Below are 25,733 nucleotides of genomic sequence, written 5' to 3'. Positions count from 1 at the left end.
TATCAAAGAAAAAGTAACATTTGAAACAGAAAGAGCAGCACTTGGAGCAACACTTTTCTTCCATTCTTGCTCTTCATCGAAACCTTTGCAACTTCGCAACTGTCTTTTGGTTACAACATATAAAGAATTTGAGTCGAGATAAGGGAGGAATCATCGCTACTTTCTTCAATCCCCCAAGACTAGCTCTTGGGAACTTTTTAAATTTGGATTTTGGAATTTCTTCATTGCTTTCCCACCATGTATTTAGTACAAAAGAGGATTCTTCTTAAAATGAAAACCTTCACAGAAGATTGTTCATCTGGACTTCAGCAAGATAGGATTGGACAATTGGAGCAGCACTTTTCTTCCATTCGTGCTCTTCATCGAAAGCTTTGCAACTGCGCTTGCAGAAGTCTTTTGGTTCCAACATATGTAAAAAGAATTTGAGTCGAGACAAGGGAAGAATCATCGCTACTTTTTTCAATCATGCATGATTATTGCTTAGGAAAATACAAACTTTTTGAATTTGGATTTTGGAAGTTTTTTTTTGCCATGCAAAGTAGTACAAAAAAGGATTCTTCTTAAAATGAAAGCCTTCACAGAAGATTGTTCATCTGAACCTCAACAAGATAGAATTGGACCATTGCAGCAGCACTTTTCTTCCATTCGTGCTCTTCATCCAAACCTTTGCAACTGCGCTTGCAGAAGTCTTCTGGTTACAACATACAAAGAATTTGAGACGAGATAAGGGAAGAATCATCGCTACTTTCTTCAATACTGCAAGACTAGTCCTTAGGAATTTTTTGAATTTGGATTTTGGAAGTTCTTCATTGCTTTCCCACCATGCAGAGTCGTCCAAAAGAGGATTCTTCTTAAAATGAAAACCTTCACAGAAGATTGTTCATCTGGACTTGAACAAGATAGGACTGGACAATTGGAGCAGCACTTTTCTTCCATTCGTGCTCTTCATAACATACAAAGAATTTGAGTTCAGAGAAGGGAAGAATTATCGCTATTTTCTTCAATCCCGCAAGACTAGTCCTTTGGAAATTTTTGAATTTGGATTTTGGAAGTTCTTCATTGCTTTCCCACCATGCAAAGTCGTCCAAAAGTAGATTCTTCTTAAAATGAAAACCTTCACAGAAGATTGTTCATCTGAATCTCAACAAGATAGAATTGGACCATTGCAGCAGCACTTTTCTTCATAACATACAAATAATTTGAGTCGACACAAGGGAACAATCATCGCTACTTTCTTCAATCCCGCAAGACTAGTCCTTTGGAACTTTTTGAATTTGGATTTTGGAATTTCTTCATTGCTTTTCCACCATGCAAAGTAGTACAAAAGAGGATTCTGCTTAAAATGAAAACCTTCACAGAAGATTGTTCATCTGGACCTTAACAACATAGCACTTTTCTTCCATTCGTGCTCTCGAAACCTTTGCAACTGTGCTTGTAGAAGTCTTCTGGTTACAACATACAAAGAATTTGAGTCGAGATAAGGGAAGAATCATCGCTACTTTCTTCAATTCCGCAAGACTGGTGCTTAGGAAAATACAAACTTTTTGAATTTGGATTTTGAAAGTTCTTCCTTGCTTTTCCACCATGCAAAGTAGTCCAAAAGAAGATTGTTCTTAAAATGAAAACCTTCACAGAAGATACTAACTGTACTAAATATTTTTCAAACCAATATATGTACCAGAAATAATATAAATCGAAATAATAATAATATTGTAAACGATTTTATTACTTGGCTAATAATCATATTTTATTATGAAGATCTTGGCTTTTGTTTGCACCAAAAATGTTATGCTGATTATAACAACGTCTTTGGTAAATATTTACAAATCCTTCTATCAAATAAAAATGTATGATTACGGTAGTAATAAATTATGTCTCCATCCCCGTCCATTAATTTGTATTTGCTCATGTTCTCAATTTAGCTTATTACTTTTTTTACTCATTACCGTTTTATTTTATTAGTCCTTCTCGATTCTTCTCCTCCCTTTTCTGCGACGAAAGCCCGACCTCTGTCCAAATCTAGAGCATCATTAATATTAAATCAGCAATATGCCGCTCCGCTGACAAGGCGTCCGGTTTTATGTAGATATAACTGGCGAAGCCCTCGGGTATATGGACGTCTTAGCGTTTTATTCTTTTTGCAGAAAAAATCTAATTTCAAGGTGTCAAAGAAAAGCCATTTTCCATTTTCCGTACCGTCCAGTCTATATGCATATAGATATGGTTCGAGTTGACCATCTGAATATTTGCCGACCGTTTCAAACTCTAATTTGGTGAGACCCGTCCGTGCGGGGTTTCCCTCGTCGGTCGCTTCCTCATCTCGCACCCCCGACCCGCCTCCTCTTACCCGCGGTGTTAATTAGATCGACACCATCTCGCGGCCGCCGCGGTACTAATCAGCGTCCGTCACTCACACGTCAAATGACTGTCAGAGGAGGATCCAGTTGGGCGAGTGTGGCCTTCATCACGCGCTATATGTATGGAAATAAGAAATTGATGAAAGACCACGAGGATTTATCCGAGCCGAAGGCGCTCGCCTTCAACGCCGCTAATCAAAAGCGAGATTAGCGGTCACGTGCCGACGACCGGCCAATCGAGCCGCGCATTTCGGGAAATGGACCAATCCAGGACCCATTTTGGGACATTTCGGTGCGAAAATTTCGCCTTTTGTCGATCATTAATGGCGATCGCGGCTCTGGCTGTCTCGGAATTTATATTCGCCCAAGCGAGTATGTAATCTCTTCGGCCCAAGATGGTGAATATAAATTATGGTACATAAATATCGGGGAAGGCATTTTCGATATCGAAGCGAACTTTTCAATGTCGCCGGGCCAGAGGGACCGCCATCGATATTGTATTCCGATCGTGCTGGGGAATATCTCAAACATTTTGTCCGAAATTTCATAAACCGCTTATCTTGTATCAATATTTGTAATTTAAAAGATGTATTGGGCGAGAAGTGATGAAAAGGACCAAATTCGTTATCGGCTCTGTCAATGTTTGTGCCGACTTATTATCATTTAGACGGATCCTTTCGATTTGTTATGTAAACCGAACGACGCCCGAAATGCACTCTTTCGTTGCACCATTCCATCATGCAGATACTTTTTCCACACTACTCTGTCTCAGCACTTCTGGAATTTATTTCCCGTCTTGCCGGCTCCAGGTGATGCCGAAACACACAAATAAATATAAACAAAGAAAACACTGAATAAGCACTAAGATGAATTTAATTCCGAAGAAAAAAAAAAGAGTGTGTGCTTAACTCGATTCCCGAGATTTTAGCTTGCTGCGAACGATTTTAGCGTGTTGCGAACGATTTTAGCGTGTTGCGAACGATTTTAGCGTGTCGCATGAAACGAATCATGTGGTGCGCCTAAAGAAGTCGTTTACGGAAGATAAAAAAACCATTAGAATTTGCTTTCTAAATGTGTAACGGAGAGTAATAGACCGTGTCTTGTAAAAATGTCTTTTGTCTTTGCGGAGGGGTCATTATGTTAAAAGTTGGACTGTAAATAGTGGTTATTGTGGCCGCGTCAATTAATGTTTGATTTACAGCGAACCGGTCAAAGATATGACATAAAATAAATTTGTAAATATAAACGTCACGCATGGTGGACAGGTCGTACGGCGAGTGCATAAATCTAACCGTTGCCGTCACGTTGATTCATCATATTACCGAGGCATGATGATGGTGGAGAGGACATCGAGGGATGGTGAAGAAGTCGTTTTGGTCTAATTCTTGCGATGGCAGTGGCGGGATTCCAGGTCGCCGTAATCCGAATTACCGCGTCCACATAAATAAATAATGGCATTCCGGCAACGACAGCTTACAGAATAGCAGAAAAATTTGATTAAGGATCTATGCGCATCGCAGAACGAAACCAAAAAGGCGTCCAGTCTGTAGTGTGTCTAAGAGCAGCGGTCCATCTGGGTTTCTGGGAGCGGAGCGTGGCGACTCCCTCGAGGCCTCCGCTGGGCCACCGTCCAGAGGTTAGCTATAACTTGCGAGGTTACCTTTCAGCATATCGGGACTTATCTCGCCTTTGTTTTCTTGTCAACATAATTTTTGTTGTGAATGCATAAACAAAATATTTATATTGTCCCTTCGATTGGTTTTTTTCACGAGGCCGGGACCGGACTTTTTTTCCTCTCGTTGTTCCTTCCGAGAATTTAATTTTTGTTCCATGACCGCATAAAACTTGAATCGTGATTGAGTTATTGTGACCATAATTTACGGTTTTGACGGCACCAGCGGCCCCCGCTCGCGGGACGTGTGTGGAACGCGATTTCATTTTTTAATTCGGAGCTGGAACGTTTCGCAACTGGTGCAAAAGCGGACGTAATTTATGAACGTGCACGACTAACTAAACGTTAGACCTTTTTCAGGTTTTTCACGGACGCAACACGCATTTATCAAAACAATCGCTACACAAAAACGAAACAAAACGCAGCGCCAGATAAGACGAGAGATAACGAAATTCAAAGCGAGACAATTTATTCAGACTTCTTAAGATGTTAAATTCCTTTCCGATCCCCTTTTCCTTTTCTTTTTTCATTCCTTACCACCTTCGTTTCTTTATTTTTACATTCTACGTCCGTTCTGACACTCACCTTCCTTTTACATTTTTCTAATCTATCGAAAAACACTATTCCGACACTAATTTTGTCACCAGATCCATCAAGACAAAGAAAACTGTTTGAAGAGCGATCAAACCAAGAGAAATAATTATTTACGAACCAAGTGCGGGAAGACGATGTTCCCGCATGAGCGCATTTTTTAAAACACGAGCGACGAAGGAGCGAGTGCCTTTAATTAATGCGCCAATGAACGGAAGATGTCTTCACGCAAGTGGTTCGTACAATATTTTTTGTAAGAAAATTAAATTAAACTTTTTTGTTTTAATAAATAAAACGTAAACGAACATAAAACCAAGTAGGCAGTGATCTTTGGTTATTGGAAACAATTGCTTCACTTGATATTTCAATTTTTGCAATAATTTGTGAATTTTGTAGGAACAATTTTCAACGATTATAAGTCTTTCCGTAATTTTTTAATGGAGGAAAACCCAGGGAAGTTGTATTTTATGAACTAAATTTTATTATTATCAAGACAGATTTTTTTTTGAATGCCTCAAAGGGCCAGTGTTTTTTGTGCAATTTTTACATTCGAGTCGACCGGGAAGCACTCGTTTCGGAGCGAGCGTTGGATGTTGGAAGCGTTGCTTTCAAGGCTATGAGTACAAAAAATATCTTAAATTCCTATTCCATCCCATTTTCCTTTTCTGACTTCGTCCCTTCCAATCTTCCTTCTTTTATTTTTGCATTTGACATCCATTCTGTCATTCCCTTTAATTTTACATTTTTCTGATCTCTCCTTTTCCTTGTCTATCAAAAATATGATTCCAACACTGATTTTGTCACCAAATCCATCAAGACAAAGAAAACTTTTTGAAGAGCGATCCAACCAAGAGAAAAATACGCTAAGTTCCTATTCCATCCCATTTTCCTTTTCTGACTTCGTTCCTTCCAATGTTCCTTCTTTTATTTTTTCATTCTATTCTTCCTATGGCCATTTATCGAAAAACACTATTTCGACGCAAATTGTGTCACCGGATTCATCAAGACAAAGAAAACTTTTTGAAAAGCGATCCAACCAAGAAAAAGATAATACGTTAAATTCCTTTTCTATCGCATTGTCTTCTTCTTTTTTCGTTCCTTCCTATCCGCCTTCTTTTATTTTTACACTCTACATCCATTCTGCCACTCATTTTCATTTTTCATTTTTCTAATCTCTTCCTTTCCCAATCTATGAAGAAATGCTATTCCAACATTAATTTTGTCACCAAATCAATGAAGACGGAAAACTTTTTGAAGAGCGATCTACCTAAGAGAACGATAATACGTTAAATTCCTTTTCTATCTCATTTTTTCTTTTTCTTCTTTTGTTCCTTCCTATCTTTCCTTCTTTTATTTTTGCATTATACATCCTTTTTACCACTTACTTTTATTTTACATTTTCCTGATCTCTTGCTTTCCCAGTCTATGAAGAAACACCACTCCAACACTAATTTTGTCACCAAATCAATGAAGACAAAGAAAACTTTTTGAAAAGCGATCCAACCAAGAGAAAGATAATAGTTAAATTCCTTTTCTATCTCATTTTCTTCTCTTTCTTTTTCGTTCCTTCCTATCTTTCTTCTTTTATTTTTGCAATCTACATCCATTCTGCCATTTACTTTCATTTTACATTTTTCTGATCTCTTCTTTTTGCAATCTATGAAGAAATACTATTCCAACACTAATTTTGTCACCAGATCAAAGAAAACTTTTTGAATAGCGATCCAACCAAGAGAAAAATAATATGTTAACTTCTTATTTCATCCCCTTTTCCTCTTCTTACATCATTCCTTCCCATCTTTCCTGTTTTGTTTTTCCAAAAATCATCCATTCTGCCACTCACTTTCATTTTACATTTTTCTAATCTCTTCTTTTCCCAATCTGTCGAAAAACACTATTCCGACACCTTTTGTAGAGCGTAACAACCAAGAAAAAATAAGACGTCCTTTCCCGTTTTCTCTTCTCTTTTCAATCCTTCCTACCTTCCTTCTTTTATTTTTCATTCTATCTTCATTCTGTTACTCACTTTCATTTTTCTAATCTGTTTTGTGCTTTCTTCCAAATATGTATTTCTTTTCCTTGTATACCCAAAAATACTGTTCCGACACTAATTTTGAAACCAAATCAATGAAGACAAAGCAAACATTCTATAAACGAAAAAAATTTTTTTGGCAATTTGTTCAGACCTAAGACGTTAAATTCGTGGCCGTTCTCCTTTTCTTCTTCTTCATTGCTTCCCACCTTTCTCCTTTTCCACCACTACCACTAACTTTTGTTTTTAATATTTCTAATCTCTTTTCCCTTTCCTTCCAGATTCTCCTTTTTCCTACTTTTTCCAAAAGTACTATTCCAACATGGATTTTTTTACCAAATCAATTAAGACAAAGCAAACTCTTCGTAGAGTGATCCAACCAAGAGAAACCTTTCTGGTTTTCTGTTGCCTCTTGCTATTAAGGGTAATGCAAAAGCAGATGTTATTTATGAATGATGTTAAATTCCTTTTAGATTTCCCTTTGCTCTTTTTCTTTCATTCCTTCCCATCTTCCGTATTATTTTTCCATTCTCCATGCTATTCATTTTCATTTTCCATTTTATAACCTGTCTTGAATTTCTCCCCGGATTTTTCTTTTCCTTAATCTACCCAGAAATACTATTCCAACACCAATTTTGTTCCCAAATCAGTCAAAACAAAACAAAGGTTTTTTAGAGTGATCCAACCAAGAGAAAAAATTTTGACACTATGTTGCCTCTTGGTATTTATTATAGGTAATGTAAAAATTTATTCAGACACCTTAAAACGTTAACTTCCTTTGCAATCCGCTTTTCCTCTGCTCTTTTTATCCTTCCTTTTATAATTCTCCCATTCTATATCCTTTCTAGCATGTTCTATTTTTCAAATCTCCTTTTTTTTCCAGATTTTTTATTTTCTTATCTACCCAAAAGTAATATTCTAACACTAATTCGCCAGACAAAGCAACTATTCTTTATAAATATTCTTGGTTAATTTTAACAGCATTTTGTTGACTTTTTTTATTAAAATTATTTCAACTCGATGGAGCTGAAATCTGGGTGTCTCGCCGTCCGCGCTATTTGTATATGCTCCAGAATGCAGCTTTGGTCTTGTGCAAACCACCTGTGCCAAGAATAGCTAGAATAATTTGTGAAAAAATCCTGAAAGGGCGAGCGATCGATCCAGATCTCGAATTAGCCCCCCCCAAGGAAACAAACAGGCCGGAGTAGCCCCCGACCGCATCGAAATTAACAGCGCCCCATGCTGTTTTTGTTATTTTAGATCACAGTTCTTGGTCGAGGCAGCAGCGGGGGGCGGCGTGCCCGCTCCCACGTCGATCGGGATTAATCACCGCCATCGGCGCCCCGAAACGTGGCGGCGCCACCAATTACCCACCGATCTTAATGACCCCTCGGCGCTGCAAACAATGTAAAATCCGCCGCCTCCGTCCCTGCGAAATTTAACGATAAAGAACTCCGGATTGACGTTTTATACGTCATAAAAATCACTTGTAACAAAACACTTTGTAGAGAAATCCCGTATAAATCACGTCACGGTTCTCTCTTCTCGCTTTTTTTTTCGCCGATCGGGGACGAATTATATTTTTGTAGTTTTTGCGATGGAAAAACGCCGTTTGCGGCGGCGGGCGGGGGCGAGACGGCGGGGGTGAAATATAAAACGAGTTCTAGATTGAAACAAGTGATATATAGTCACTGACGTGGGCCATTAGTGTGTCCGAAAATATTAATCTCTCGGAAAAATGAAAAAACTCCACGAGATATATACGGGATGTTTACGCTAGGGGTCGGCTCTAATCCTGGACGGATGTCCGTGGGGATGGATGGTATTTGCACGAAACAATTGAAGAAGTGCCGCCCCCGCACGGCTCGGCGGCGGCGGTCTTTTCACGATCGCGTTCCGACGAAAATTTCGCCGATTAGCTGGACGAGGGGGCGCGATGCGCTGCACTGGTGCAATCTCCTAAAAGGGGCCAAAATCGCACCAATAACCAGATCAATGCGGAAAAAAATCAACCCTCTTGGGAGGGTTGAAACAACATTTTTATAATTTTTTCTCGCGTTGTGTTTTTGTTTTGCGAGTCGGAGGTGGCGCTGCGCCGCCATTTCGGTATCCTTTGTCACTAATCACAATCAGAGCTCGTCTGTTTTGTAACAAAATCCGCTCCGTAAACAGACCATTAAGCTCTAATGGCCCGGACTGAAATCAAGGAAAATAAAAAAGATTTATAATTATTAAATAAACTGGGAGTCCTTGGGAGGAGAGTGTCTGGCGGCGGGGCGGCCGCCTCGCTCTCCCCACCACCAATCGATAAATTAATTTTTGGCGGTGACTAAAATAACGGCGTTATCCTCCGGAGCAGTGCCCCATCCAACATTAGAAAGGACGTTAAGGGCGTCGTACGTAGATGCGCATTCCTATCAACGCAAGCGCTGGAACCCACGTCGATAACATTTCTCTGCATGTATTATATTTTTAAATGTGACCGGAATAACTTAACATTAACCAAACAAAGAACCCATCAAGCCGCGAGGTCCGCGGGCCCGGATTTCTCCGGGGGCGGAGGTGCATCCGCGAACGGCTGCATCGCAGGTGGCATCGCGACAATTAACCGGAGTCCTGTCCTGGATGGATTGCCCCGTATCAATCATAATAATTTTACCAGCGATGGGTTTTCGTTCGTCGCGAGTAATTTATATTCATTATCTCTAATTGAAGAGGTGGAATTGAATATCGGAAATTTATTAGGGGATATCAGAACCGGATAAAGAAATTTGTATTTTGCTTTTTGTAAGCGATACCTGGCTCTAATGATCCAAAGGTGGGTTTTAATTTTCGAGATCGATGCCGCCAAGGTCTCCACCTTCTTGTCACTTATTTGTTCTTTTACAACGAACAAATCTTAATGCAAAATCTTCAAAGGAGCCTAATCTTTTCATCCTCCTCGTCAATAATTTTTATCAATTATCAATGACTTTAGAAATATTGTCTAATGTCTAATAAAGAATGACAGGTTGGCCAAATTCTTTGGAAATTTTTTATCTCAACTATTTTCCTAATTATAAAGAAGTAAAGACGCATCAGTCAAAGCAAATAAATTAAATCTTGCCTTTGGATGTTCATTACTCGATAAAAAAATTCTTTTAGCAAAATCAATTCTCCACAAAATATACCTAGATGATAATTTTCTAAAAATAAGAATGAAAAATGTTTCAATAATGTCAGACAATCTTTTGTTACAAAAATATATTTTATTTGTATGAAACGTTTATTAGCCGAAAGGTTCTGAAGCTACCACAATTTTAACGATATCGTCCTATATATTAGTCACTCAATTGTCAATAAAAAAAGTTCATTAATGATCCACCGATGAATAGCGTAGTTGCTGCGGCTTTTAGAAGCAGACCGTGCGCTTGAAGTTTGAAAGACTAAAATTTTGTTCTTCTTTTTATTTCTTGGAAAATAGAAACATCGAAAGATAATGCTGAAGCGACTCCACTGATCAGAAATGAGTATAAAATCCATGATAATTTAAGTATAGTGCGAAAAGACCTATTTCTCACTCGTGAGAAATTGCCACTTTTCCGCACTTATCAGGCAGTATACTATTTCGCAATAAAAGATCGTCTGACAATTAAAATTTTTTAGAAAGTTATTGACCCGGGAACGTACAGTTCCGTCGTGAATTTTGTATTTTGCTAAAAGAATATTTTTTCCAACAAATTATTTTTCCAGTTGTGAATATCCAGAGATAACATATTGTTTATTGGCCTTGACGGATTCATCTTTGATGCTTTATAAGGAAAATAATTGAGGTATAGTGCGAAAAGACCTATTTCTCACTCGTGAGAAATTGCCACTTTTCCGCACTTATCAGGCAGTATACTATTTCGCAATAAAAGATCGTCTGACAATTAAAATTTTTTAGAAAATTATTGACCCGGGAACGTACAGTTTCGTCGAGAATTTTGTATTTTGCTAAAAGAATATTTTTTGCAACAAATTATTTTTCCAGTTGTGAACATCCAGAGATAACATATTGTTTATTGGCCTTGATAGATTCATCTTTGATGCTTTATAAGGAAAATAATTGAAGTATAGTGCGAAAAGACCTATTTCTCACTCGTGAGTAATTGCCACTTTTCCGCACTTATCAGGCAGTATACTATTTCGCAATAAAAGATCGTCTGACAATTAAAATTTTTTAGAAAATTATTGACCCGGGAACGTACAGTTTCGTCGAGAATTTTGTATTTTGCTAAAAGAATATTTTTTGCAACAAATTATTTTTCCAGTTGTGAACATATTGTTTATTGGCCTTGGCAGATTCATCTTTGGTGCTTTATAGGGAAAATAATTGAGGTAAAAAAAGTCCAAAGAAACTCCACCAAGAAGCAATCATCTTTTCCTTACACCTCCAGATTGCGTAACTTTGGAGTGAAGTTTGTGGTTGCATCATCGAAGCTTCACTCAATTAAATTTGTGTGATTATTTGTAAGTGACAAAATGATATTTCCCTTGACGATTTAAAATTTGTCCGGACTAGATCCGTCTAGACGAGCCTCCTATCTTATCGCGGGGCTCGCACCGTCGGTGGTTAACAAACAGGAAGGTGGCGACCCCGTCCCCTTCGTCGAACCGTCGGGACATTCCTGGGCCCCTCTTCTTTTTTCGCTGTCAATAAGCGTATTTATTTCCGGCCCAGTTTCGGCTCCTTTTGGAATTAACATGAACCGCCGCTGTCATTGCAAAATTAATCGCCATCCGAAGAGTCGAGTCGGACGCGACCGGAATACGCGATGAACCGCCGCTCCGTCCTCCGGTGTTGATCGCGCGCCGAAGAGAATACCAAGGGCCAGTAATTAAAGCAGGAAAGTCCCGCCCCGGAGCCGGCAAAGACGCCAATCACCGTCCTTGATTGCGTAATTAGAACAAGTCTCCAGCTCGGCTCGGAGCACCTCGTCCAATCCAAGAGGAGGAACCGCTACTGGTCTTGAACAAGAGGCGACACTGTTTTATTGGTCCGCGTTGAAACAATCGACCGTTCGCTAATTAGTCCGGAATTTGCCCGGATTCGTCCGGGCCGGGACGACGATTACGAGCTCCGGGTGAGCGAGCCGCGAGATTGATGACGGCGAGACCTGATGTAAAAGCGAGTGGGGATTAATTTTTCAATTATTGGACGGGGCATGCATTATGATGATAATTGGAAAATGGGGTCGTTGTCGTAAAGTGGATTTTATGTGGCGAGTGATGTCGGCGACATGATTTATGTCGCTAAGGCCGTGGGCAAATTGTATGAAAGCCCACCATTACACCTCGACATGTGTTCACACACACAACGACGAATCTCTTAGCGAAGCTTTATGGCCACTGTTATATAAATATATTCAAAAACTACGACCCGACATTTTTCTTCTCGAGCTTCAACGAAGATCTTGTTCAAAAAGTTCGATTGAAAATTATTTGCAACCACTCTTCAAAGCCACTCTAATTTATTAAACCTTTCACTCTAAAATATGAGAATTCTCTGGTTTTTGTACACCTGACAGCTGCAAGAAAATTAAAGCAAAATTTAAAAATCCTCTTACTGTGAAGAACTGAAGAATCTTCTGTAAGAACTGTACACACCTGGAACAAGAATTTACGTTACAGAGGATTTAACTAGGCGACCATTTACGTGAAGAAACACCAATTTCTGTTGCTGCTGAAGAAGCATAATTCTGTCCAAAGAATAATAGATGATTAAAGATTTATAATTCGATATTTTTGAAATATTTTTCTTGAACCTCGTACTTACACAGAGTATTTTTTCCCGAATACATAGATTTGACATAGATTTTACATAGATTATTTGACATAGATTTTAGGTACATAGATTATTTGACAGATTTTACATGGATTCTTCAGAAAATTGTAGAATTTGTTATGAACCACAGTTAAAATATTTTCACAGTGACATTTTAATGTTACTCCTATATTGTCAAAAATTGCAATAAACAAAGCGATAGGATGATAAACTCTTGTTGTTTCGCCAAAGTCTATTTTTGATTCAGAATACAAATTCAGTGTTGACATAAACTTCTCCGAATGTGTCAGATGAAATTAACATAGGGAATTATTTTTCTACTCTTGTTAAACATTTCTATGGACAAAAAATGTCAATAAAATTCATCGACAATAAAAACTTAACAACACCAATGTTATTAAAAAACACTAAAAGAGTTTTATTGTTGTACTTTGTTCTATTAGAGATTATTGAATTGTTAAAGATGTCAGTAAAAAGTAAAGGATGTAAGAATTACAAATATGTCATGAAATCTCTTTTTTGACAACTAATAAAAGTAAAAAGAAGTTTGTAAATTGTTAAAAAGTTCAATAAAAACATTCTTTAAAATTTCGTTATGTAAGGGTTTTTCTTAGCAACGAATTACATTAGGTACATTTTTTCTATACACATCTGCAACTGTTCTGTTTTTATCATAACTTTGTTCTGTTTTTGTATCCGGTGTTCATTTAAATTGATCATCAAAGTAGCCGTTGGAGAGTCGATTGTGAACGCACCACGGAGGACGGATCAGCTGTCTAAATCTAACCTCACTTTTTGCGTTATTTGAGTTTTTACTCTGTAGACGCAAGAGCTTGCGTTCACAATAGACTCTTCAACGCCTACTTTGAGGAGAAATTTAATTGAACATCCGATACATTAATTATAGTTAAAATTATTTTAAACTTTTCTTGTTATCGTTGTCAAATCGTAATGTAGGTATGGTTTAACTGGTTCAACCAGTTAAAACACTTAACATAGTTAATCTGCCGACGGTTAAATCTGTTAAAAAGACCAAGTACGCAAAGAACCAAACCGCATAATGAAAAATTATCAAATTAACTTATTTGGCTGGTTAAATTAATTTATTAATAAAAAAATAAGAGAATATGTTTAACAAATTAACCAAGTTAACTACTTATTATAAGATAACGGGCTTAACCATCAGCAATTAATTAAGTTAAACCCGGTTAAAGTAGTTAAATTGTACATTTAAACGGTCGAATGGGCCTGGTTAATTTTTTTCGCCGGGTTAACCATCAGCTAGCACCGCTTTAACTGGTTAAAACAGCTAATCCACTGTGTAACTGTAAGAAATTTAAAAAATGTAAGCATGAATGAAACAAATAAAAAGAAGAAAATATAAAAAACTGACGGTTATAAGAAATAACAAAATAAAGTAAAAATGTCTTGGAACCTTCTCTAGTTTTTCCATTCGACAAAAATTAAGTGTCTTGATTCTTTTCTGTTTTGAAGAAAACTGCCAGAAAAAAAAATCAAAAAGCCAAATCTTCTTGAGATTTGAGACATGTAACGTCTTCAGGCTTTCTTCTTAGACTTGAACTAAATTAGTGTGGAATAGCTATTTATGTAACCAGTTAGGAAATGCGTTATTTTGTGTAACGAGTGGAATATTTGCGGGACGAGCGCAGCGAGTTCCCGCAAAATCACACGAGTTACACAAAATTGCATTTCCTAAAGTGTTACATACAGGATTTTTTCTAATTTAAAAAAAAAAAGTTTCTTCAAACGTTAAACGAAGTAATGAATTTCATTAATAATAAATTATTATTGTGTTAAAATATCAAGTAGGTAAGTAGGCACGGTTATTTTGCTTAAAAACAAAAAATATGACAGTGTCAAATTGATGATACAATAAATTTTTCCTAACCAGTTAGGAAAGATTTTACTTTTCGTAACCAGTTACGAAAAGTGTGACGTTTCCCAACGTCAATTAATTTTGAAAAGTGTCACTTTATATGTCAAAATTAGAAAAAAGAAGTTATCATAAAAAAATACTAACTTGTACTAAAGTTAAAAACACAATAATAGTTATTTGTACAACTAGTTATGAAAGTCATACTTTTTTTCACGAATTTGCAGATTGATTAACGAGGGCGTAGCCCGAGTTAGTCAAGCAAATAAGTTAAAAAAGAGACTTTCATAACGTGTTGTAGGTACACACTATTTTTTTTGCATTTCGAAAAAAGTTGAGAAATTTGGTCTACAAGGATTTATGAAAAATTACAAAAAAAAAATAGGTATGCTTTGACAATCATCTCCAAGGAGGTGGAATAAAATGAGATGCAAAGAAGTACCACTTCCACTACGATTTTTCGTGTAAAAAAGTGCTACTTTCACTACGATTTTGGGTGTAAAATAGTACCACTTTCATTACGATATGCAAAAAATAAATTTTAAGCAGATTAAGTATGTATTATTATTTAATGCCCTTTCTCTCCGTCCCAACAACTGCAATTTTATCAGCGAACATTCTTCATAAGAGCAAGAAGAGCACAACAGTTGTGTCTCCGAAAACACAACGAAATTTCTGGTCAAATCGTAATTTTTTATTTTGTTGCTAAATATTTTTCTTCATGTTTGTACAGTAGAACCGTAAAGTATGTAGCTTTGTAAGTCGGAAAGAACTAATTTTAATTAAAGAATTAATTGCTTCTTTGGTGAGGCAAGCTTTCAAATAAATAAAATCAAGATTTAAATTTTCCTAAAAAACTCTACATAAGTAGCAAAGCAACATTTCATTTCTCTCTAGTTGTCCATTTCTTTTTTTTTTTTAATTCAATTTTCTTTACCTTTCCAGTTTACATTTTTTCTTCGTCTGCAACTTTATTTTAAATTAGTTAATTTTATTAGCGCCATTTTGAATTTCCTTCCTTTTCGGACAGTTAATGAACGTGCAAGAATTCCAAATTTAAATACGCAAATTGGCGAAAATAAGAAACGAATCGTGTTCGTTCTGGTTTTTTCTTGGCAGCTTATGCAATACGTTATACACGTGCGTATTGGCAGTCACGTGACCCGATTGGTGGAATTATTAAAATAGGGTATCCGTTTCCGGTCGAGCCTCCCTTATTTGCCCCGCGCGTAGATTAGCGCGAATCCTGTCAAGTCCTCCTCGGAGGAGATAAGACCGTTCCAGGACGAGATCGTCCTGCGTCCCGCCGTAAATCCCTTGATATATCGCGCGAGTTAAGCAAATGTCCGCTCGGCCGGTCACTCTACATATGTTATACATACAAATACACACCGCCCGGGCGCACGCCCCATTACCCCCATGTTTGCTCGGCGTCCTCTCCAAACAGCCCGTGATTAATTCGCGCCTTCGGCCCCCATTAATTACCGCCGCCCCCGACTCGGACATCCGTCATCTCGTCCTCGCTGAATAAATTCGAACATATGAGGCCGATCGGGAAGACGATATCCTTTGAAGTCGCACGGAGAGGAGGCGGCCCTCTCACAATCTGACTGTGCAAACGTCAACGAATCCACTTTTAATATATTCCTGTGTCCACAATGCGAACGGCGATGCGATCGGAATATCAGATCAGCGGGGTCGAAACGCCGCCGACGCCACCCCCGACCCCGCCGCGTCTCCGACGACGCCCGCGGAGCTATGTGCTAAATTAAACTCTTCGGAATATATTAACATTCGGAGAGGACACGGAATGCCGGTGAGGCGGTGTGATCGATCCGGGGGCCGATAGATGGCGCGAGGATGTGGACGTCACGTGGCGGGGGAGGGCAGGTGCCCGATATTGCCCCGACAAGATAAAAACGGAAACGGGAGACAAAGACGAGACCGGCACGCCAGAGGAAATTAACGAAGAAAATATTGCTTTCGCACATTTTTCGAAAATTGTCCAAAAAGTTCTTTCTACACAATATTACTTCTTACAATTGCACAATTTAGAAAATTCCAGTTATCTAAATTTGTTAAAACGCAGTACCTGTGACACTGTATGCGTTTTTGGATGTAATTGGGTCCTTCACATTTGAAACTTTTTGGAAAAAAAAATCAAAAAAAAATCTTCCCAGTAGAATTATTTATTTGAAACTAGATGATTTATAAAAGTTTAGTGATCTAAATCTGTCAAAATGGTGTAGCCGTGAAACTTTCTGCCTTTTTGGATTTAATTGGAACTTTTGGTTTTGGAAATTTTTGGGAAAAATTTCAAGACAGTGTTATTGATTTGTGTGTTGGAATTTGATAATTTGGAAAAGTTAAATGGGTTAGAGCGAGGTAGCCATGAAACTTTCTGTTTTTTCTTGGGGGTTAATTGGGTCTTGTGGGACCGTGGTCCATCGTGCCGGCCCCCGAAGTGGGGTCGTTTGCGCGTGTTGCGTGGAATCCTCGCCGGAATGATAAACAAATGTAAAATGGATGCGTTATGGAAACACATCCGATAAAACGTCCGCCTCAATACATGGCAATCTATACGGCATCTCTCCTTCAGTTTTATGCAAATCGTTATACGATCGCGGCCACCAGACCAGAATTGGCTTATACGGTGGCCGGCAGGAACGTGTCCGTCGTAAGGCCGTAATACGGGCGGCGGTCGACAGATGGCCCTGGCGAGGGGGCTTAAGCTTAGGTAAACGAGCACCGGCCAAGAGCTTTGATTTCCGCGGATTTATGTATTGTAAACGATTGCTTTATGCGATATGAGACACCATTTACATGAAAAATGTATCTGGGAAAACGTCCTTATACGAGCTTTTGTTTTCGATACCAGGAAATATTGCCCGGCCGCCGAACGTGACTGCCTCCGGAGTAATTGATGACGCCTTCTGTGCACCTATGCCTGGCGGCGGCGTGGCCGATTCCGAAATTTTATAACTCGCAACACGACCAAAACGATTTTAATGCGCCCCCAACTCGCAAAGCTCACCTGGCTAGCCAAGAGTATGCAACCAATTATACACTCATTACACCTTGAAATCAGCTTTAAAAAAGCTCCACAAGAAAAAACATTAACAATAAAATCTGAATTTTTAATATTTTTTGATAAAGTGATAAAGTGGATAGAGTGAAAACAAAGACAATAAAAAAAGTCACATTTAAAAGCTCAAAAATCAATTTTTGTTTTGACGATGGAAGTATCTAATGTACGTTTTGGATTTTGATGTTTCTGAAAATCTTGGATTATTTTAGATTGAATAATTTTGAAATTGTTGAACCGACAGGGATAGATAAATACCTTGATAATAAATTTGAAAATAAAAATGAAAGAACTCTAATTCCAAAATTTCCAAAAGTTCTTAAAATTGAAAAACGGAAAAATTCTCTTTCAAGAACAAAACTTCGGGTTCATTAACTAAAATAATATGTTAATATGTCTAGGCAGGGGGTAAATATTTTCTAAAATATGTTTTTGAAATACCTATGTATTTCTAAAAAAGAAAATTTTGGCGATCACAGAGATAAAACACTAGGTATGTAAAAACTGCATTTATAAAAGTAAATCCCGAAAAAAATAAATAAAAATCGATCACACATGTATTTTTTATTAGTCCCTCCGTTATGTAGATACAAAAGGTCCAGATATTTTCGAAAAATGAATTAAATTATTTCTGTGTAAGTATATGTCGATGCAGATGCTTTAATCAAAACAATAAGGGATAAAATTTGTTTCATTTATGACAAACACACTGTACATGACACAATTAAGACAAAATTTATCTCGAATTACAAAAATTCTTATTTTCAAAACTATCTTAATGCGAATTTAAAAAAAAATCTTGGAATAATCTAAGATCATACAAGATTAAAGATAAAAATTTGTTAAACAACACTACAGTGTTTTCAGATGACTCTGACGGCTCGATTAATAACACTGTAACATTCACTAAATTAATAAAGCGGCATTTTGCATTTTTGGAGGTTACTGTACTACTGTACAGCTTAATTTAAATTTTGCTAGCACTGCTTGTAGTGTTTTACGTTTCCAGTAACGTAAGAATATACAGACTGATTCACATAACTTTCCGACACTAACGAAATTTAAATGCAACCAGTAATACATTATTCAGTGATAACTTGTTACTATGAAATCTGAACAGTGGACACTCCTGACATTATTGACAATTACTTGACACTTCCTTCTTGTACAATTCTGAAATAATATGCTCCAATGATGAAAGGATCTACAATCGCGGACAGAAAAAAAGTAGGACAAGTCTTATTAAAAAATTTAGCTAAAATTGAGTTGAGTAACCCGGGCTTACTGTAATAAATAAATAAATATTTTAATAGTACTTAACTATAGAAAGAGGAAACAGACTTACATTAGCGAAAAAACATTTTCCTTTTGTTAGGGATGTCCAAACCATACAAAACTTTAATTAATTCATGATTTTGGATCAAGTTATGAATGAAAAACGTATTGCTGGCTGCATTTAAATTTCGTTAGGGTCGGAAAGTTATGTGAATCAGTCTAGATTCAAAAAATTCTAAGATATTTTTCGGATAAATTTACAAAGCAATACTTAGTAGGTAAAGTATAATACCCTTTGCTGATAATTTGATTTTTATAGTTTTATCGGTCGAGCCATCAGAGTCAAATGAAAATACTATAGATATACTTTTCTTTTAAGTCGGAAGACTCGTTAAAAATATCAAAGCGCCAGACCGTTACTAGATTTGTAATAGTTGTTCTATTCTGAACGATTTAATTTTGGTAGTTTCTAATTTTCAAAAACAATTTTTTTCGAAACGTCAAAAATTTCTTAATTTTAAAAACACCTCAACACTACCACAAAATGCTAAATTTATCTTGTGGCGGAGTAGAATGAGAAAGTCATACTGTATTACTTTCACTAGAAAAACCTTATTTAGAATATTACTGAATTTCAAAATTTTTGAAATTCTGCCAGTCCCATTTTTCAAAAAATTTTCAAACTGTAACAAAACTAATAAGCAAAGCAACAGATTTTAAATCGCCACCTTTACATTTATAAATAAATAATACGTACAAGAAACACAACAAAACAGTGCCTGTACGATATAAATTGCTTTTTTAAAAATTTCCAGTTTTTCAAAACATCATTTAACGTCCAAATTTCGGCACAAATCAAACCAATTAAACAGGTTCACATTCTGATTCCTTTCACGACGCCAAATCGTTTTGGTCGGACGATTTCCTCGTTTCTTGTCATAATCGCGGCGACACAGAAACCAGGTTCGTCTCTTTCGTGCAACGAACTGTACATAAACGTGTCTAATTTCGCAAGAGCGGCAATTACGCCGTGATTTCATTAATAGACGATCGTCCGAAATTGTTCCGGCGTTAATAGCCCTCGGGCAATTTAACCCGGAATAATGCTAACGAAGTCCCAGTTTGAAAATCCGGATCTCGGTAAATTATTCGTATCGTTCCCATTCTAATTGTGTTTAATTGGTTGTGACCGAGACGGGGCAATTACGTAACGAAATGAAATGTTTATAATATGTAAAAAGTTTAATTGCTTCCTTCCGTCCGGCCCTGGATCGGCGCGCATCTCTTTGTGTCCGCCGTCGGTAATTTATGTCCCGGAGGACAAAGGCCCTTTCACCAGTTTAGCACGACAATAAATAACCGTAATTAGATGATAATTAATACAATATCTCGGCTCTGACCGGAGTCCTCTCGAGGGCCGGACCGGCCCGATCCGGTGAGTTATGGCTCCTGCGGTCCTTCTCTCATATACACACGCGTACATATTATATGCAATTATAATTCTTAGTGCATGATGCCGGGAGGCTGGAGGGGTACGAGTGGGGGATGTATCCGCCATATTGTATCCGCCCCCGCGCCGTGGCCCCGCCCGCCATCCGTCCTCGTCGCACCGCCGCCTAGGCCATCCGCCCTCTCGCTCCCTCTATGTACATCATATATAGCATAGTGTGCTCAAATAATTTTAATGGATCGCGAGAAAGAATCAGTTTTGTGCGCCGTCGAAGGGAAATTCGGACGCTTTTCCGACGATTCGACGCTCTCCTTTCGCTCCTTTTCTCTGGTGACGTTCACCTTGCGACGTTGCCGTCTCCCGGAGTTTTTCCTTTAATTAAGCGGGGGCGGTAAACAAATCATGAGTTATGCCGGCCGGGGACGGCCGACGAGATTTATGCGCCGGGACGGGACGACGTCCTGAGAGGGCCTGTTGCATTTTTCAAATTAGCGCTGCTAAGGACGGCACTGCCAACTGGTATTATTGCCGATATTGACGGGCATAAATATTTATGAAGTTTTGTCGAGTACATTTAGTAATATAGGATTTTTATAGGACGTTTTAGATGCCATCGGACGCTTATATACAGAGTATTATAACCACAGGACTGTTATGAAATCCGGACGGAGATTTACAGGACGCCGACGACTGAAAGAGGAAAAATAACAAAAAGGGATATCGACTCTTTCAACGATTCACGATAAATGAAAAGCTCTCCACGATCTCACATCACATTTCACTGTTGACAAGAAAATTTTCCAAAATGCCACGACGCTATTGTCACACTGTAATGACAGTATAATGCAGAAAGAAAATCTCTTCGGTCTCTCTCAAATAACACCAATTCACATGCACCTAATATACTGGATGGCCCAAAAATCAGATTAATTATGTGTATTTATTTTTGATACTTTGAGAATTGTGATAATTTGTTATAGCAAACTGCAGCAATAACTCAAACTTTTGTTTCTTTTCATTTTCGAAATTTGACAAAAATCATTTCAATGTTTTCAAAATACATAATGTAATTTCGTTCCGATTTTTTTAAATTGTCAAAAAGGAATAAATGGTAGAAGATTAATTTGACTGTTTTTAATCATCGTTTGTGATTTCTAGAATGTCATTCTATTTGAATTTCAATTTTGTTCTTCATAAAAAAGATCTCTACCGTTCTAATTATGTACAGTTGGTTGCGAAAAAAACGGGAAAGAAAAATTTTCCTAATGTAAATTTGGTTTTGTGTATTTGTCAATTAATTGTCTAGTTGACAATACCTAGCAAATAATTTTTTAAAATGTCATTGAATTTTGACCATAATTCTAACCTATCTCTCCAAAGAAGGTTTTACACTATGAAAAAATTGTAAAAATGTGTTAATTTGATTCTGACAGTTCCCGTTTTGTTTGCAACCAACTGTATGTACTTTCGTGAAATTGATTTGATCAAAAAATTTGCAGCTGCTGTTCAGATTTATCAAAATAATTACAAGAGCTCTAAATTATATGAAATTTTTCGAATTAATCTAATTTTCTAAGATTTTCAAATCGAATCCCAAAAAACTTCGTACTTTAGTTATTTTACTAATTGACCAGATTATGCTATAATGTTAAAGAAAACAAAGCAAATAAAATGTTTGGCTCACCCAGTTTATAAATAAATACCTAACTCAAGTTTTTATTATACAGAGTATTTCGCGAATGATAATAAGTCCGGTGGAGTTGAAAATGCAACCCACAATACATTTCCAAAGTTAACGTGGATATTTTAAATATCGTATTGTTTTAAAACAAAATTATTAGTCCATGATGGCTTGCTTTGCTTCTGATTTTATAATAATTTTATTTGTCACAACTGACATTTACGAAAAAGTTAAAATACGACGATTAAAATGTATTTGAACGATGAGAAAACGGACATGATCCTGATTATGACGAATGTAATAAAAATGCTTCTGCCGCTGCGCGTTTATGCAAACATTTTCCCAAAAACTCTTCGTTTTTTCACAATTTCATTTAACCAAGCGAATGACGTTTATGTCAAAATTTACGAAACTGCGAAACTATGTCTTATGTTTTTTAAATAAAAAAACAAAAATCCACGTTAACTTTGCAAATGTATTGTGGGTTGCATTTTCAATTCCGTCGGGCTCATTATCAGCCTGTAGTGACTAAACATTTTATGGCTCTGTGTTAATTATCTTAGAATTAAATATTAACAAGTACAAAATAAATTTTGAATTGCTCCAGATTATTCAAATAAATACAAACAAATTTAAATGATTTACCCAGTGTATACAATACTTATCTACTCATTCAAGATTTTATTGTGTTAACAAAATGTAGAGTAATACTTTTTTTATTGTTTTATAAAATAACTGCATTTTGATAATAAATGTTTCGTAATTTTTGTATTAAATTTACATTTATTATTTGTATATGTATGTACTGAGTGATTCACTAATAATTATTATAATTCACTAAATATCTCTTGATATTTTCTTGCGAAGAAGAATTTAGGTTTTGAATTGTTCAAGCAGATAAACAAATTGTACACGAGTTTATTAAGAACAATAGTCTTTAGTTCTTATTCTCAACTTATTTTTTATGTACAGAGTAATTTAAAAAAAAATACGAATTGTTTCTTCTTTGTTAACTGAAAGCAGCGGAAAAAATAAAACGTGATCTCAGTACAGAAGAAATTTTCACAATTTTTTTTTTGTGACAAAATACAGGGGGTTTCTGAAATAAGTGCGTTAATTTTAACTGGTAATAGAACTCATCAAAAGGAACAACTTTTCTCTCTGCCATTTTGGCGAAAAACGTTGCGTAACTAGGAAAGATTTTCCCAAAACCGTTCATATCTCAAAAAGTAAGCTACCTAAAAACGTGAAACAACCAGATTCTTAGAAAGTGGATTTTTTGCTATACGGGTAGATTTATTTGAATTTCGATTTCGGCGTTAAAACACGTTTTCTGGATGAAAATGGAAGTTTTTTTCATATTAGCGCTGATCTCAATTAGCCATTGCAGTATTTAGTGGCGTAGGGCTATTTTAGTGAAAAATCTCTCCAATTTTTTTTGGAATTAAACATCGTTTTTCGGCAAAATGGTAGATAGAAAAGTTGTTCCTTTTGACGAGTTCTATTACCAGTTAAAATTAACATACGTATTTCAGAAACACCCTGTAGAAAACAAATTTTTATTTTTAATTTCACCTGACCTGACCTGACCTGACCTGATTTGGCCTGACCTGACAGATACCTATCTTGTACCTATTTTAAATCTTAGGTATCTAAAATACATAATTTCCTAATTTAATTATATTTCATTTTCACCCTGTATAATATGTACCTTGTGAGAAATTATGTTTAAAACTTTGCTGTTTCGCAAATGAATAAGTTAATAAGTATCTAGGTACTTTAACTTCACCTAAATTTAATGTTATTGTGATTTCTGTTGTCCAATTTTGATAAGAACCATTTATGCAATTGTTTTGAAAATGTTTGAAAAATCTGGATATGTAACTGACATTTGCTTCAATGAATCCACTTTCGAACTCTTACATAAGATCCTCCAACAATGACGATATTACCTTCTTAACCTTCTATTTAAAATTTTACGTTGTGTTTTATTTCCTTTATTCTCTTTCTGTTTGTTATTTGACAATTACGACAATTAAATTCTCAATAAAGTTGTAAACATTTTCCAAAATTTAATTTCTTGATGTCCAAATTTAAATAACTTAGTAGAAATCTACAAAACAAGAACGCATTCTAATAAATTTCGGTATAAATCAATGTAATTATTTAATTCGAATTTTTCAAATTATAGTGTGTCAATTTTGAAAAATTTTATCTAACTGCGACGCCCACAAAATCTTATATTTAGATTCCTCAGCAATGACACTAATAAAATAAATTGAAATTTTGATTTATCTGACACTTTTATTGGCCCTTTCAAATCTCCCAGTTAGAATTCTGCATTATCGTCCGCATTACTGGTTGCCTACCACGACACAAACTTAGTCACTTTTCGCAATCGCCGAAAAACCAGCTCAAGTCGGAATTTCAAAGCCGAAATAAAAACAAATTTCAATTTTTCCTGGATATTTATTTCATAACTCTATAATATCCAAGCACTTCGTAATAACGAAATTGAAGAATCCCGCGATTCTTTCACATATGTTGACTCTTTGTGTTGCGATCTGTATCTGCGAACGAGGAAAAGGTAAAGTGTAAATAAGTAACGAAATTACGGATAATTTGTCGGTCTTGGAGGATACTGAACAGTGTCGGTTAATTTTTAAAGTGGGGGCGGCGTAATTTGTTGTACTCGTTAAGGATTCGGGTGGAATTAAATTTGTGGTGGCCAGGTCGGTTTCCGTTTGGTTCATCTGATGCATTTATTTTGATAGTTTGTGCTGACGCCGCAGCCGCCCCCGTTCGATGCAAAGAAACGCATTAAGCGCTCTAAATTACCTTCTCCCTGTTTATTCTCGCTCGACGGAGGAACGAGGAGGCTATCTGCAGAGATATTACAATTCCTTTGTCTATTTCATCATATATGCAAGACTTGTCCAGGAAGCCGTCCTCTCTCTCTCGCTCCCCCGAGCAATTAGATTCTCCATCCTGCACCGTCCCCGGGGATTCATATTCCTTTACTTCTCTTCGCTCCCTCCCAGAGACACGTTTACTTCTTTTTCCGTTTCCACTCGAGAATTATAAATATTTTTTCTCTTTCCCTCTTCAGTTAAAATTAGTTCTTTTTGTTCTCGGCCGCGGCGCGCACATATTCGAACGCGATGGCGTTTTATTCTTTCTCACCTCTTGTTATTCCCTTTTTCCTTATATTTGATTGGAACGCATACGTAAATTGATATTGTTTTGCTTTCGTCTGAGGAATTCAACAAATTGAAAGGAAAAACAATTATCGTGTCGTCCCTTTGGGCGCACCTTCTAACTAGACAACGCCGATATTATCCTCCTCATAACGAAAAAGCACAACTCCGGGTAATTACCGGAATACGGTCGATCCGTGGATCCGTTTAAAATTGCAAATGGGACTTCGAGATTCGAGTGTTATGGATGACGGAGCAAAGGACTCCGACGTCTAATGCGACCTCCATGTAATAAACTTTCTCCGATACAGTGGAGGAGAGAGCCTCGGGCTGTTTAAAAAAAATACTCTGCATCCGCTAATATGGGGAAGCCAAAAATAAACTTGTGGATACCGGCTCGATCCAGAGATTCGGCGCCGTTCAATAGAAATGAAAAATAAATAACGGCGCCTTTAAGGGACCTTATTTAGCCAGCTTTCCACGACCAAAATCGCGATTTGGGGACGTTTCAGATAACCAACCCGACACCCAGACTTACGTTAATCTACATAAATTATAAATCACCCCTGTACCTCTCCAGTTAATACAATCATTCTGTACGACTGCTCTATTAAATGCTACTGGGCTGGCAGACGTAAAAACTTGTCCTATAGTTACCAGAGGGTGAAGATTTCTCTTTCGTTCACTTCACTT

The 25,733-nt window shown here is 36.9% G+C and overlaps 1 long non-coding RNA gene across 2 annotated transcripts in view; it reads right to left on the bottom strand.

Moving 5' to 3' along the window:
* Window positions 1-25,733, bottom strand: part of LOC138138880 (uncharacterized) — a 68,019-nt gene that overhangs the window by 25,346 nt on the left and 16,940 nt on the right. The window lies entirely within an intron of this gene.

Source organism: Tenebrio molitor, chromosome 1 (genome assembly GCF_963966145.1).
Source record: "Tenebrio molitor chromosome 1, icTenMoli1.1, whole genome shotgun sequence".
In the NCBI taxonomy this organism is placed as follows: Eukaryota; Metazoa; Arthropoda; class Insecta; order Coleoptera; family Tenebrionidae; genus Tenebrio; species Tenebrio molitor.
This window is presented reverse-complemented; position numbering and strand designations above follow the sequence as displayed.